Source organism: Aythya fuligula, chromosome 25 (genome assembly GCF_009819795.1).
Source record: "Aythya fuligula isolate bAytFul2 chromosome 25, bAytFul2.pri, whole genome shotgun sequence".
Taxonomy (NCBI): domain Eukaryota; kingdom Metazoa; phylum Chordata; class Aves; order Anseriformes; family Anatidae; genus Aythya; species Aythya fuligula.
In genome coordinates, this window is record NC_045583.1 from 66801 (window position 1) to 83063 (window position 16263).

The window sequence follows — 16263 nt, forward strand, 5'->3', positions numbered from 1 at the left end:
GTATAGTTTCATAGTCCATTCAAATTATCATTTTATGGCTGTTTACAGATCTCAAGGAACCAAGTACACTGATAGTGTGAATTGCTCAGAACTTAAAGAGACAAACATACATGAATGTAATCATGGGGGGGTTAAGTATTCTGAATTATATTGACATGCTAAGTCTTTTTAATTAAATATGCAGGTGTATATAGGAATTGTGGCTGATACTTTATACAGCTACATTTCATTACATTTGAGTGATTTCTGGATACTCTAGAAAGCCAAAGGACTCCCAAGTAGCCATCAACTTCCTTCTGTTTTGTAATGTTATATCATGCTTCCAAATTCCAGCTAATTTCACTTTCACTTTTTACCAGGAGCCTTGTTGAACAATGTTGCACACATGCCCCACATGAATAAAGGCGTACTCTCTACCTTGCCCAGTGATAGTGATACAACTTTGCATTGCAAAAGTTACAGCTTTCTGTCTGAATTAAGAAAATCTCTTAATAGTCTTTTGTAGTTAAGGGATATATGCTCTTTATGTACCAGTAAAACAGCAGGAAATTACATACCCCCAAAAATATAATGTGGAGAATATCTTCGGTTTTCTATGACTTTCTGTCTTTTTGTGCGTGCATGTATTAGCAATTTATGAACTTTATGAAGTTATGAATTTATGAAGTAGAATTACGGACACCACCTACAACATCATATTTGACAAGTTTTTTTTCAGGTACAGACCTTTTATAATTTATGATTACCAGAAAATGTCACATTTGTATGTTTTTTTGTTTGTTTCTTCTATCCTAAAAGTTTGTAAATATCAGGGAAAAAAAAGAAATGTATACTTTTTTATTGGTGTCATCTCCACACATCTAGAAAAAGGCTGAGTTTCGTGTTGACTTTCAACACAGAATATACTTCAAAGTGGCACAAATTTTTGGAGAGAGAAAGTGAGAGAGACAGAGAGACAGAGAGAGAAAAAAAAAAAAAAAAAAAGTATAAAGTGAGTTGTACAGAGTTCCCTGAGAGAAAGAAGGCCTGCAAGTATTAAGAAGAAATGCAGCATCATAGAATAAATTGAGCTGCAAGGGACCTTAGGAGGTCACCTGATCCAAATTCTTGCTAAAAGTGGGGTCCATCTAATAGAAGACTAAGGATCATTTAATAGAAGACTAGTATTGTGTAGTCAGTAACAAGAAGAAAACTTCTGCAGTGAGATGATCAATGCAGAAGGCTGGGGATGGTCAGAGTACAGCCATGCAGCCAGCTTTTTAAGGAATTCAGAACCAAAGAACAGCATTCAGTCTCTTAGGTAAGACTCAGATTGGCTCCAATGATGAAGTATGATGATCAAGTGATAGTGGCCTGTATTTATTACTGGTTTGACACCTACAAGGGTGTTCCATATTAGAAATAAACCATCGTGGGTTTTCTTTTTTGCTTTGCCTTTCCAACCAGCTACAGCTCACAGTCATCAGATTTGGTATTTTCTCTTTTTATTCTATTTTCCTCTGAAAAGAGTCCAGATTAAGTACTTCCATCAACTATGATAAATTATCCTTTCACAGGCTAGATTTTTTCCTGACTATTTTTCTCCTGTGATGAGAACTAGGCCCAATTCTTCTGCTCTCCCCACTGACATATTTTTGGACCTATGCAAAATAGTAAAAAGACTGAAGGGACTTAAAATCATGGGTAGATTCAGAAGGCTCATATGCTTGGTGTCCCTTCCACTATAAAAGATAGTTGAACAATCTGATGGCAGGTTCAATAACAAAAGAAAATACTTGTTCATACACCATTTAGTTAAGCTGTTAACTCCTAATCACAAGATATTTTGCTGCTAAAAATGTAAGCAGATTCAAGGAATTGCTAGACAGGTACATGGAAGGGAAATACACAAAATTTTAAGAACACAGAAAACCTCTCTGGCACATAAAGCTGCTCATCTAAACACTGCAAAAGGATAGGGAAGTGATTGGAAAAGTACCACTATATGCTTATCTTATTTTTATATGATCTCTTAAACATCTTCCATTGTTCTATGTCAGAGACAGTAAGGACAAAATGAGCCTTGCATCTGGTCCAGCATGGTCATTCTTTTGTATTGACAGTATTTTAAAGGGGTTCTCTTTAATGGGAAACAAGCTGATTATTCTCATAACACTGTTAGCAGTTTTATTCATTTTGCTCAGCAAAACAGTTCTTAGTAATTGCTTTTTTTTTACATGGAAGGAAAAAGTACACAAATTGTGTAAAAAGGGATAGCAGAGACAAAAATTTCCTCTTTATCTTGTTTTAACTCCTTTTGTGGGTGCAGCATGGAATCAGCTACTTTTCAGTCAATTACCTAATATTAATTTGAGATTGTGTTATATTCACTTCTTCCTGTAATAAAGTCTCCAATCCTGTAAATACGTCTGGTATTCTTTATTCATACATAGATGACGTTCCTCTACGTTACTACCATACATTGGCTGTTTGATAGCATGTGGTGTTTGCTGATGCTCAATATACCAAGTGATCTCATAGAATATCTTGAGTTGGAAGAGACCCACAAGGCTCGTCAAGTCCATCTCCTACCTAAAAATCAAACCATGTGCCTGAAATGCTTGAGTCCAAATTGCTTGAACTCTGGCAGGCTCAGTGCTGTGACCACTGCCCTGGGGAGCATGTTCCTATGCTCGACCACCCTCTTGGTGAAGAAACTGTACCTAACATCCGCCCTGAACCTCCCCTGTCACAGCTCCATGCTATTCTCTTGGGTCCTGTCACTGTCCTCAGAGAGATCAGTGCCTGTCTGTCTGCTGCCCTCATCAGGAAGCTGTACGCCATGAGGAGGTCACCCCTCAGACTTCTCTGAGCTAAATAAATGAAGTGGCCTAGCCATTCCTCATACATCTTCCCCTGTATCACTGAGCTTTCTCCTCTTCTTTGTTTGTCATATTTTTCACTTTTGCATTAATTGCTAATCATATTAATTCCTGCAGGTTACAGACACATGTTAAATAGCTCAATGTCCACAAGACAGACAGTGTCATTTCACAAGTCAGTTCTGTATTCAGACTAAAAACAGCCAATGCTTTTTGTTCAACCCAGTTAGTTTTAAAGTCTGTTTGACAACTAAGAACTGTCTACTCAGTTATGCATTGAACTTGTATAGTAGTTCATCTTTTATTTATAGAAATGGAAAGCCACAGAAACTAGATGTATGTTTATTTTTCATGTCAGGAAGCCTTTCTGTTCCTCTCCTTATTATTGGTGTTTTTGTCTGTGTTTTGAGAGAGAAGAGCACTGGTGTCCTTCCTTCTCATTTCCTCCATGCCTTTTTGTTAATTTCAAAGCAAAGAAATTAAGAAACTATTTAATGAACTGAAGAATTCCTTACCTTCGTTCAATATTTCAAGTTTTTTAAATAATTCAAAAGTCATTTGAATTCAGTTTTCAGCTCTTTGACCTGTGATCTTGCCATCACTTGAAAGTGAAAGAAAGTACTTTCTAAGACAAGAATGTTTTCAACACCACCGAGAAAATGATCTAATATTCTTGGCCACATTTAAAGTTCATCTCTCTACCTATGAAATAAAATAAATTTGAAAAAGCTTATTTCCCACTGTCATATATTTAAAGTCTGACATTGTACATGGAAAGTAGGTGCACACTTAATCATACCTAATCATCAATAATCCTTCTGCTTTTGATTTTAAGCAGGCAGAAAATTACCTTGTAATATGTACAATTTGGTTATCTACTTTGAACCTAGCATTCATGCGAGAAAAAAGCAAGGAAAAGCTAAAATATGCTAAATACAAACACAATAGGCTTCCTTAAAAAGATTTCCGAGTCAGAAACCTACTAGGCATACCTTATAAAATTTCCCTCCAGCTTATTTTTCTTGTATTAGACAACCTAAAATATTAAGGTATTCATAATCTGATGAAAATTGTAGGAAAAAACAGACAAATGCCAAAGAAAAAAACTATTATAAATGCCACAATTATGACTACAATCTGTGGAGTCTGGTCCTTCAACAACATTTATGATTTTCATGGAATCATAGAATGGCTTGGATTGGAAGGGACCTTAAAGGTCACAGAACCACAGAATGAAACCTTGAAACCTTGTTGGTGTATAGTGTATTGCTAGTAAAAGACACGTGAATTTGTAATGATAATTTATATTCCTTTTCACCTTCCCAAAACTCATATAGGGTGGACTCCAAATTAGCAGTTAAAGATGTAATATCACATGGATTTGTGGTAAGACACAAAACCCAGGAAACGCAACTGAAGTTTGGTGAAGAGCTCTGACAAAACCCTTTATCCTCCATTTCTGGCATTTATGTTGGATGAGCCTTATTGGCATGTAATAAATTTATCACTTTGATCCAGTGAAAAAAATAAGAGATAATTGCTTATTTTTAATAACAGATCTTACCTAAGGTTCTCCCACCTTCTTTGCACAGTCTCTGCTATGTAGTATAGTACAGCTGGATGAAAAAAATGTTTAATTCCAGGTGTACAATTTGCAGCCAGACATCTGTGTTGTAAGTTTTATGATTATATGATTGGTAATTAAAGAAGAATACAGTGGTATGTTGTTTAGGGTCACAAGATGATTATGAATACATTAACTGTGACACGGTGTTAAGGTGTTATTTGTGCTTGGAATTTCCAATATTATAAATGTGATGAAATAGCTTCACATGACAAATATTCAATATTCTACGTCAATGCAAGTAGTCAGTAAAATTGTGCAACCATGTGGGTGCAGGAAAAAAGATGACTCATTTACAGATGTGCTGATGATGAATTCTTCATCACTGCACACAACCTGGGGCACATCAGGAATCAAACAAGTATTCAAATAACCACCATATTTCCAACTGGACAGAATCTTGGAGAAAAAAAAAAAAAAAAAAGACATAACCTGTCTTCAGCTCCTATTTAAACAGTTTTTGCTGGATATAAGAAAAACCCATAGAACCTTTGGGAATTAATTCCTCTATAAAATAACAACTGAAAAAGCTACTGACTTAACTCCAAAATATCCCACTTCCCTTCCAGGTGGAGTCTTTGCTGCTAGTACTAATACCTGCAAGAAGTTGTGTGGGTCGGTATTATTTATCTTCTAAAGGTTTCTAAAAACTTACTTCATTCTATGAGTCTAATTCATAGAGTCTCTGCAACTTATCTGTCCCAGAAAAAAGGCAGCATTGCATCATTGTCCAGAAAGAAGAATGTGAGAGGGCACATGCCATGTTCCAGTTCCAGATTGTTACTCTGTACATTACAGTATAATCTAATGTAAACCTGTAAAAGTGGAATAAAGTTCTTCAATTTTAAGAGAGCCTTGAAAATCTTCAAATTATTGCAAAGGACAATAGATGTTTTCAAGATGGAATTACTGCATGCCTGAGAGAAAAAAAAAAATCCTAGTTTTCATTTTATCTAATATTCACAGGTGATATTTTGACACGGTTGACTGAACTTAGTCACTAGATCTTGATTACAGTTTGGCATTTCCTTCTGTGTAGGCTGATCCATCGGGAATGCCGTTCATACTAACACTGAATTAGAGCATGATGACTCAGATGATTAATCAGCTTTCCTTTTTCTTATTAAGAAGCAAATGTTTGCCTTCTCCAACTGCTAAAGTGATGATTGTCAAGCCTATGTTATAACTCACATAGTTTTGGTCACCCCTGACTCACATTCTAAGAGAAGGAAAGTAAACTTGTCTATGATCTCTTACACAGCTGTATAACTGACAAACACAAATAACAATACTGCATCCTGTGTTTTCTGTTTGCCATAAAGTCCTTGTCATTTGAGAGAGAATTTTTTTCTTTCCTGTTTCTTTCCAATCAAGATTTGTCCCTAGTTTGGAATCAACCTTAAGCACATGGTTTATGGGTTCTGACAGTAGTTCATACTGCTGTCAAATTGCCACGGAAACCAGACCACATGAATTTTGCTAGGTAAATCTAGTCAAATCCTAAACAAGATAGCACGAAATCTACAGATGAACCGTGTCTCTAATCTTCAGTCCAAAAATTTGCTGAATTTATGAACCAAGTTGACTAAAATAAAGAAAAAAAAATCCACTTTTAAAAATTTCATCTTAATTAAACATGGAGCTTCCTTTTTCTTTCATAAATAGGTAAATCACAACAACAGAAAGCCAGCCAGCATACAAAGTACGTGATCATTGACATGAAATGTACACGGTAAATGGACATAATGAACCTAGTTAACCAAATATCAGCTAAAGGCATGATGATTCTAAACAGACAAAAACTGTCACTCTCCCAGCTTCCAACTAAATAGATCTCCCAGCATGGAAAGGTTACTAGTTATGGGGAAGAGTTTAGAAAATTAATGACATTAAAAATGAGATTCATTGGCAACTGTAATTCTAACTCCACTAAGCATCGCCAGAGGCCTGACATGAAGAAACAAGTACTATTTCAAGCAGGCTGCAAAGCCTGTGGACAGATTAACATCTGTCAGAATCATCTACAGTCAAGATCTTAGTGATCTTTGAATGCCACAAGTCTTTAGAACATTTACTTTTTCTTTAAAAAAAAAAAAAAAATCACAGATCTGTGGATTTAGTTCTTATATTTTAAATACCTTTCCCTATTACACCTGGGTGTGATGTAGCTAAGTGTTAAAAGGCAGAAGATGTAGTTCTTCTGAGTTATACACTGTCAAGCCTGGCCTTGTATGTAAAAGAGGAGCAGGAAGCAGTTCTGTTGCTGTAGCTAGCACTGCTAATACTAGCCTCCAAACTGTTGATGTTCATGTTTAGACTAGGTTGCTGTGGACTTTGTTTCTGCCTTATCCCTGTCTATCATTATTAACAAGATTAAGACTTTACCCACATTCTTCTAATTAAAATGCCAGAATTCTGGGAAGAGATTACAAGTCTTCTTCTAGCAAAGTAATCAGGTATTATCAGTATATCTGGGAGTTCAAGTTACCACTTCTTAATATCAAAGTTTGCACAAAGTTAGCACTTATCCATGCAAGCCAGAGAATATACTTCTGACGAAGCACTGTGTTACCTCTGAATATATAGCTCATTATCCACACTGGTTAGAGTAGCAGGTTTCATTTTGTAGTATAGGCATCAACAGCATTTGCATACTATAGTTTAGCTGCAGTGCTGCTTCAAGCTGATGAATTCACTGGTTTTGGAATTGCCATCCTTCTCAATAGTTTAGGTAACCAAAGGTTCTTCACATCTTGCTTGGGACATGTGATCATTTGTGTGAAACATTTTTCCCTTATTAAACTGTAAGAAACATGTCATAAATTTCAAGCTGTATTGCAGTTACCAGCTGTAGCCTTTAAATACTGTTTACCAGTTATTAATTCTGTAGCTTCTCATTCCTATAACAAGTTACTACCACAGGCTTTTCAAAAGTGCCTCCTTCCACTTTGTCTCCTTCCTCTATATCTTTTGTATGGTATGTGAAACAGTACTAAAATAAGTTTTTTTCAGTTTCTGCAAGACTATTTTGAAGAATGTACAGTGAGAATTTTTTCTGCAGCAGCAGCAGCAGTTTGGTCATCCCAGTTCTAAGAATTTACACATTCTATCTGTTGATAGTTCTAACTCTGTATATGGAAAAAGATTCATCCTTAATATAATAAAAGATCCTGGGAACAGTTACACACTGGTAAGCACAGTGACAATAATCTTCCAATCCTGTCCTATTTTTATTAAAACTACTGCACTTCAAACGCTGCATACAGGGAAAGTCAATGAACCACACAGGTAGTTTAAGTGTGAATAGTGCAGCAACATTAGTGATTAGCATCACTTTGCAATTTAAGCATTCAAATTTGTTCAGACTAAGAACAAGGCCAAACAGAATTCTAGAAAAAGCACAGAAACATGCAAGAGCACAACTAAAAGGAAAGAGATGGATCTTCCCCATTATACTTTTTGACTGTAGTAAAAAATGCATTCAGTAACCAGATGATGTTGGAATACAGGAAATCAACACATAAGAATATTCATTTCACAAGGATAAGTGCTATGTCCTGCACTTGGGCCATAACAATGTGATACAGCAGTATAGGCTTGGGGAAGAGTGGCTAGAAAGTTGCCCAGCAGAAAAGGACCTGAGGGTGCCAGTCAACAGCCAGCTGAACATGAGCCAGCAGTGTGCCCATGTGGCCCAGAAGGCCAATGGCATTCTGCCTGCATCTGAAACAGCAAGGCCAGAAGGACTAGGGAGGTGATTGTCCTACTTGAGAGTCCTTTACAGAGAGAACAAAGTGCAAAAAAGTCTTAGTTTAAATGAAGTACAGGCTTTAGCAACCTCTGCTTGAGAACCAGAAACAGGGATTTGAATTCACCTGTCAACCTCAACAATTCTTATAAATCTGAGCTTCACAATACACTTGTCATAGTAACATCTTAGGGTTCTTACAATCATAGAATCGTTGAATCATCTAGGTTGGAAAATACTTTTTAGATCATTAAGTCCAACCATCAACCTGACTTACTAAGTCCCATCACTAAACCATATTCCTTAATGCTACGCCCATACATTCCTTAAATACCTCCAGCAATGGGGACTTCACTACTTTCATGGACAGCAATATTAAAAAGGATCACCTCTTTTCTTTACACTTTTCTGTTTAACTGTCCTCATACATAGAATAACCTGAGAACTGCTCAAGGACACAGGCATTTCAGGGACAGCTGCAGACTGCCAGCAAAGGAAGACATCTTGCACACTGTATCATCATTCACTTCTCTCTGCATATTGCACAGATCCTCAGTCAAGCATTGCACAAGGTGATGATGTTGCAGGGTGGTCAGAGTGGGGTCAAAATCCAAAGGTCCACTGGTTCTACCTTAAATTTAATTTCACCCTAAATGTCTGTGTGGAGAAGAAAAGCCTCCTGTCTTAAAACATTCACAGCAGCTGCCTCCTCTCAAACTCAGACATAATATAAAGACAGAAAACTCCTACTCACCCTCTGCTCATTGGGTTTGCACCCAGGAGACCACACCATACAGCTAATATACTGACTCAATTCAAACCATCTTTGCTCTCTGGGAGCATTAATCAGATGTTTTGTGTAACAGCTGCCTGACACACTAAGGACACTGGGAGCTTTGCACAGTAAAGAAGTTTGAACTGTATTTTTCTGGCCTCATACCTTTAGTGTCAGGGTCTCATGTAAAGCAGAGCTGAGATTCTCAGAGCATACGAATGAGGTAGCCTAAATGAAGGCACTGTGCTTTCTTATTCAGTTCATGGAAAAGCAGTTTGAATTATTTTTTCTGAATATATATTTTGTTGCTGAGAATCCATTGTTTTGTTACAACCTGTCTTTATGGTTGCCAGCATAGCCTTGCAGCAGTGCATATCACTGTGCAATGGATTAATACAGTAATGGGTAAATACCTTCCACAAAAGATGAAAGCTGAGATGCATATGACAACAGATGTGCATTACTGCAGCGAGGACTGGGTAGAGAAGCAGCGTTCCATGAGGCAGCTTAACTCAGTATTTGAAAGGAGAAGGTAGGAAGACTTGCAGATAGAGGAGGGAACACATTCAGAAGCCACGTGCAGCAGACAAAATGCTTGGAGCTGGAAAGCAAACAAAAAAGAGTATGTTAAGACATTGGTATGACCTGGAGCGGGACTCTATTCCAGAGAATACAAAATGTTACCAGTGTGAAGAAATAGCATCTGTTTCCACACATCCTGAACAGGTACTGAAATCAAGTTTGCAATGGTTTACAGTTAACAAAGGCAATCTTCTAGCCTGGTAACTGTTCAGAACAGAAAACATACAGGGGAAAAAAAAAAAAAAAAAAGCAGGTATGGAGCATTTTGCATAATGTTAACACATTTACAGAGAAACCATACTTTAATGTCAAGTAAGTACCAAGTACAAACCTACAAAGCATTAAAGTACATGGGCAAAGTAAAGAAGTCAATTTCTAAAGCTATAATTTGAGTTTTCTAGTAGCAATTTCCACACTGTCAAGTAAAATAAATCATTAGAGAAGAAATTCAATCATTGAGAAGTCTCCATAGGTCTCATGAAGGTAAAAGACCTGATTTAGAAATAAGAATGAATATCAGAGAAGTTTTTGTTTGTTTGTTTTTAAGCAAGGAGGGGGTAGTGGTGGGGGACAAGGGAGAAAAGGGACATAGCTAGTTGTTAGAGAAGGAAACTGCTCAGTAAGAATCCAATGCTACACTTCAGATTCTTCACTTGCTCCAAAAGTAATTTCTACTGATAGACCAAAAGCTAGTGGTGAGGCTCATTTAAAATGGCTTACCATTTTTTGATGGAAGATGCTACACAGCAAAGTAATATTTCGTTTCAGTATGGATTATTTCTCTACTATCTCAGAAATCCCTGAAGGAACACAGAAGCATACCCATTTTGTAAGATGGGAGTTTTATTTTGCAATCCTTTGTCTATATCTTCACGTTATTTTTTAATGGAAAAAAATCCCACCTATCACTGTGAACCGCTCTGGCTACAAAAGGTTTATGAACTACAACCAGCTCCTGAGCTGTGGTACAACATACATTTTAAGTTTCTCTCAACTCTAGCCTTTTTTGCTGCCTCCTTCATGTATTTTGACTTGCCAAATACAGACATGCTTCCATTTCCCTTCTGCATTTCCAGAATTCCTGCCCAATAAAATATCTTTGATGCTTTTTATCAGTATAAAGACATTGGAAAATTTGTAGGTAATAAAATTCCTTTTTGAGCTAAAGAATGAATGGAACAGGAAAGCCTAAAACACAAACATCAGTTATTAAAAGTCATGCGGATCCTAGCCATCATTTCTGCATGTTATTTGTACTTACATAATGTTATTTTCCAAGTTCGGGATCTAGAGAAACATTAGACATGATGAAATCTATACTTGAGAATCTGTTCATGATATATCAGCTAATTTTTATTTTCACCTTTTTTGGAGTTACTGCATTTTATGTGTTACACTACAAGATCTGTCAAATCTCTAAAAATCTCATTGGTTTCCTATTGCTTTGCATCCTGGCAGAAAAATGGAAAATGATAACAAAACAAAAAATTATGAGCTTGAATAAAAATAAAATGCAACTATTGCTCTTAGGATTCAGCTGGTTCTTATTAACCAGGGTTTGGACAAGAATCAAGATTTATATTCCTTTCTCAATAGCTGGAATAAGGTCATTAGCTGGAAAAGCTTACTGGCCCTCACAGACGTATTTTTCTGCCTTAACTACTTTTGGCTGCAAGATGGGATGCTTACATTGTATTATGATTACCCTTGTACTTTCTCTTCTCAGATTAATTCCCGTTTGATTTTGATAGTTTCATAAAAATGAATCTGAAATTCCAGTCCTTTCATGTAGTATAAAACATCTTTTTAGTTCTCTGGGTTTCCTCTCCATTTCTAGTCATTTTGTATCGGAAGCCTCTGGACCAAATATATCAGGCTAAAAGCCTGGCTAGACACCTGGCAGAACAAGCTCAAGAACCATTTGTAGAAATTATTTGTAGAAACAGAGAAGGGAAAAAAAAGCAGGTGTAATTCTTACACCCACCCTCAAGCAGTTCTTGAGGATTCCCTATCTTCTGTAGCAAAAATGGAATGACACACCTTCTTGTGTTTGGACAGGTGAGCATAGGTGAGCAGCAACCTTGCATGCTGCCAGGTAGGTGGGCAGGATTGAGGTATCTGTCATCATAGATCTCAAATGCATCCAACTTAATATGAGTCGGACAGATTTATCCCATTTATGCTGCAATAGTTTTCCTGTCATTTAGCACCTGAGATTTCAGTCACTGCTTCATACCAATGAATTAGGATTTATGAAACCCTAGAATTCTACAAAATATATATATATAGTTTGTAGTCCATATTGAAAGTACCAAACCAATCCTCATATGTAATTTCTTAATTTTAGGATTTGCTTAAATAGATGATAATACATAGATTATATGCAACTGTAGTATGCTCAGATACCCATCATTTTTATTTCTTTCTCACTTACTTTTACCAGTTTTATTCCATTGAGGCCACTGACTTCAGGCCAATCAGGTTCACATGATCCTTCTAAGGTTGGTTTCTGCTGTTTATTTTCAGAGAGATTTCTCTCAAATGACCGTTATTTCATTTTTCCTTCACTGTATTTAAAGAGATTTTTATCCTGAAAGAGATCAGGATCTGGTATCTTTTATTTGCTGAATGTCAGTTTGTTATCTTAAATATGATAGAATTTCCTCTTCTGTCAGGGCAGCTATGTGCATGTTTATCATTGTGTAACAAGTCAGCCTGCCACAAAAAGAGCTGTATCCCACTGCAAGTTTTTACTGTTATGCTCTCCTTCACATCATGTAATATGTTCTAAAGAAAGACACATTTGAAATGACTGCTGAAGACTAAATTACCATAAGCATATTCTACATGTCAGAGTACCATGATTCCAAATATCAGAAGTCTCTATTGTGTTTTACAATTCAGTATTTACAAAATGAGCCTTTTAGAACTAGAGCTCTGTGTGTCCTGTGCAAGAATCTTCTCATTGTTGTGCTCTTCTGTCAGTCTCCATCATCTACTGCTAGAATCCAGCACCTGTTTCTGCAGCCTGGATCTCTCCCAGCAAACAGTTTCATTCAGTGCCCTGCACAGAATAATTGTCTCATCAATGAAACTAGAAAGGTGATGGACAATAAAATCCCAAAGCATTTTTTTTTGGCTCAAAACATGTTCAGAAGACAAAGGAATTGTACTCCTGCGTTTCATTACTTATGGCTGAGGTTTCAGGACAAGAAAAATGGGGTTTTAGGAGAGCTCTCTGTTGCTGTGCATTCATCCTTTGAAGTGAGCCCTGGGAAGACTATCACAGTGATAGTATTATCTGAAGGTAGCTTCCCTGCAGAGGCCTTAGCAATTGAAATATTTATGTACTGGTTCCAGAGGATAGCGGTGACAAAATTAGACTCCTGCAGATGAGCCATTCCCATTACTTATGCCCCAATAAGCATGAAATAAAGCTTAAGTACAAAAGTTTTCCAAATCCTTATCAGTTTCCAATTTGGTGTCTCCACATCACCCTGCACATCATCATTCATAGCACTCTTTTCCTTTAACTATCCAAAATGGACACAAGCATCACAGGCTATCAAGCATTCTTGTTATTATCATTGCCTAGACTAAACTTGAATCAGAAATCTAGAAGCAGATAGGTCCATGTTTGTAGAACATCCTGTGATGATGGTGATGATCATGGTGACACGATGTATGATAATTGCTGCAGGGCAGCATTTTTCTCAGTGTACTGCTCTCCCTATAAATACTCAGAGCATTTTGGTACTAGAGGCCTTTAGAACAAAAGGAAGTTCATGAGACACAGGTAGTTCCAAATGGCTCTTCAGTATACATAAATCTCTAATTGACAGCATGAGTCACAGTAGATGTAATAGAGGAATTAAATCTTGAGTCCATTAGAAATTCTTATTTTCTTGCTCATAGCTAAGATCAAGAGAAAGTTGAAATGCAGTGTCTCTGACACTGTTCTTAGTCATAATGGCTTAAGGATTCCCTTTAGTGCCTTCCAGGTCTCAGAATTTTTTTTCCCCTCCATTGCTATTGCAAAATCTTAATTTGGTTACTGGTTCAAAGTGAGGGTGTGCCAGTAGACACTTTAACAGCAACCTCAGCATCAACTGCCTCCCTCATTTCTCCGTTAACCAGAAGCAGTGATACAAAAGTAATACACTACTTGTTGCTTGTTTTGGTGACCTCTGTAATCCTATTTGCTGCATAGACAGCCAAGCATATAATCCATCACTGCAAATAACATCAGAAAATAAGTGGCAGTTTACCAGCTGCAAATCATCAGCTAAAAGTAGCCCTACCACCACACACATTCCCCATACTGTGTAATTACAGAGAACTGCACAAACTTCACTTCAAACCCAATATAGTATGAACCTCTTCTTTTGCCATTCTTGTATAAAGCAACCACTCCTCAGCTCTGAAATGGAGAAATATTATCAGATACTTTGGGGACTCTGTTCTCACAAGCATACTCCCTTGTTCTTCCACACTTTCTGCATGAACTGCATGAGAGTTGAGAGTATTGATCTTATTTGCACTAGGGAGCTCACTTCTGAAATGTGCTTCATCTCATAAGTTCAAAATACATAAGCATTTCTGTAATCATGAAGACAAAAAGATTCAAATGTGCTGCTTTCTGTTTATTTTTTTGCACAACCATGAAATCATGAAGACAAAAAGATTCAAATGTGCTGCTTTCTGTTTATTTTTTTGCACAACCATGAAATCCAACAACTTTAAGAACGACAGAAAACAACATTCCAAATTGTATCATCCTTTAGACTACAACATTCTATGCCTATGTTTATTGCCTATGGTTATTTCTATTCAGAAAAGTATCTGTTTGCTGTATTTGAGCCAAACTGAGCATTAATTTATCTCTTCCCTTACAAGCACAGGAGCTCCTTTAATGGAATCTGGTGACTGTGCAATTAGAAAGCTGTACAGTTTCCTCCATCAACATAAGGTACCAAAAATATTCTGTATTACAGACAAATATACTTCATTCTTACTAATTTTTATGGATAGTAATATTACATTAATAGACCAATTCAATTCTAGTGCTTCACTTTACCTTGTCAGGAAAAAAAAAAAAAAGAACCTCAAGACTTATGAGACAGGTAAGTCTCACACATTATCATTGGTTCCTGTGATTTAACAGCCTAATTACTCTTGGCTACCAAATGTATATTTGGATGTTCCGCAAGTCATTTTTGCTGAAATGGCATGGATTGGAAATCATTGTAGGGCTTGCATTTTTCATTTAAGAATACTGCAGTATAAGCTGATAGTATTCATCTCAAGAGTCCAGTTTTTGGTTTTTCTCTCCTAGCCACATCTAAACAAACTGTCTGTATCTTGAGGACTCCAATGTGTGTAAAAAGCCTATGTAAAAAAAATTTAATTCAGTGGGTTTGAAAACATCTGAGTATTAAAAGACATTTCAAACCTTAACGCTTCATTTCTTAAATTGAATTTAATACATAAAGATGGTAAATCAGCACAACACAATTCCAAAAATTGAGCTTTAGCCATTTTTACCTAACTTAATTCTGATTTAAACAAATCCCATAGTCTCTTGTATAGATACACAGCTGTAGATTGGCTACATCAGCAGAAGATTTTTTTGTGGACACAACAACACATATAAATGTAAAGCAAATAATATTGGTCCCACTCCATATAATGGAAATCTTCAGAGAATTAATGTGTAGGTAGGATTGCCATTTCTGAACTCTAATATCGCTACATTGATTCTGTCTCTCTATAAAGTGTGAATTGCACATGGAATAAGAAACAAGTAATTAGGTATTTCTGTGTAATTGGGGGAATATAGAAAACAGATCACTTTTAGCTCAGAAAACTGTATTTCCAATGTGCCTGTGATCAAAAATGTGTGCACCAAGTAGTAAGTGCCTAGGATAAAACTGATACATAATTGGAGCTTCAATGGTGGGGATGCTCCCACCTGCTCAGTATTATATATATATATACATATATATATATATAATATATATCAATACCTATGTGAGGTGTCTGAATTGTCCTGTTATAAACCCAAGGCTCAGTCTCAGTTTTCACTTTCATGCTGGTAGAACTGTAACACAGCAGTATGGAATTAATTACTGACTGCCTCACCAGGTTTTCGTTTATTTTCCTGGTCTTTCAAGTCTCCCATCAAAAGCTTTGACAAAGCTTTAGCCTCTAACAAATGTATAATGAAGAAAAGGGTTTTCCACTGTCTTTTTCCACTTTGTGCTCTCCACCCCATCACAACACTCACATTCAGCTAAACTGTGTGGCAATCAACATTCAGATCACACAGTTACCAAAAGCTAATTGGAAGAATTGAGCCTTACTGGGTCCTGCATCTGCGGTGTGACAACCCTGGCTATACTACAGACCGGGCGATGGAGAGCAGCCCCGCAGAGAGGGACCTGGGTGTTGTGGTTTACAGCAAGCTGAATATGAGCCAGCAGTGTGCCCTGGCAGCCAGGAGGGCCAACCATATCCTGGGGTGCATCAAGCAAAGCACTACTATCCAGTTGAGGGAGGTGATTGACCTGCTCTACTCTGCACTGGTGCCATACCAGAGCAGAGCACAGCAGGACAATCCCTTCCCTTACCCGCTGGCAGTGCAGTGCCTGAGGCACCCTGGGCACATCTGGCC

General features: G+C 37.0%; 1 protein-coding gene and 1 long non-coding RNA gene across 7 annotated transcripts in view; one reads left to right on the plus strand and one right to left on the minus strand.

Annotated features, from left to right (window-relative positions):
* LOC116498717 overlaps positions 1 to 16263 on the minus strand; it is a 125018-nt gene that overhangs the window by 48254 nt on the left and 60501 nt on the right. For all 4 annotated transcript variants that reach the window (XR_004254192.1, XR_004254193.1, XR_004254195.1 and 1 more), the window contains one exon: positions 9422 to 9609. This is a non-coding gene — a long non-coding RNA (uncharacterized LOC116498717). The remainder of the gene's footprint in view (positions 1 to 9421; positions 9610 to 16263) is intronic.
* The window catches only part of NGF (nerve growth factor), a 33468-nt gene that overhangs the window by 6842 nt on the left and 10363 nt on the right, over positions 1 to 16263 (plus strand). The window lies entirely within an intron of this gene.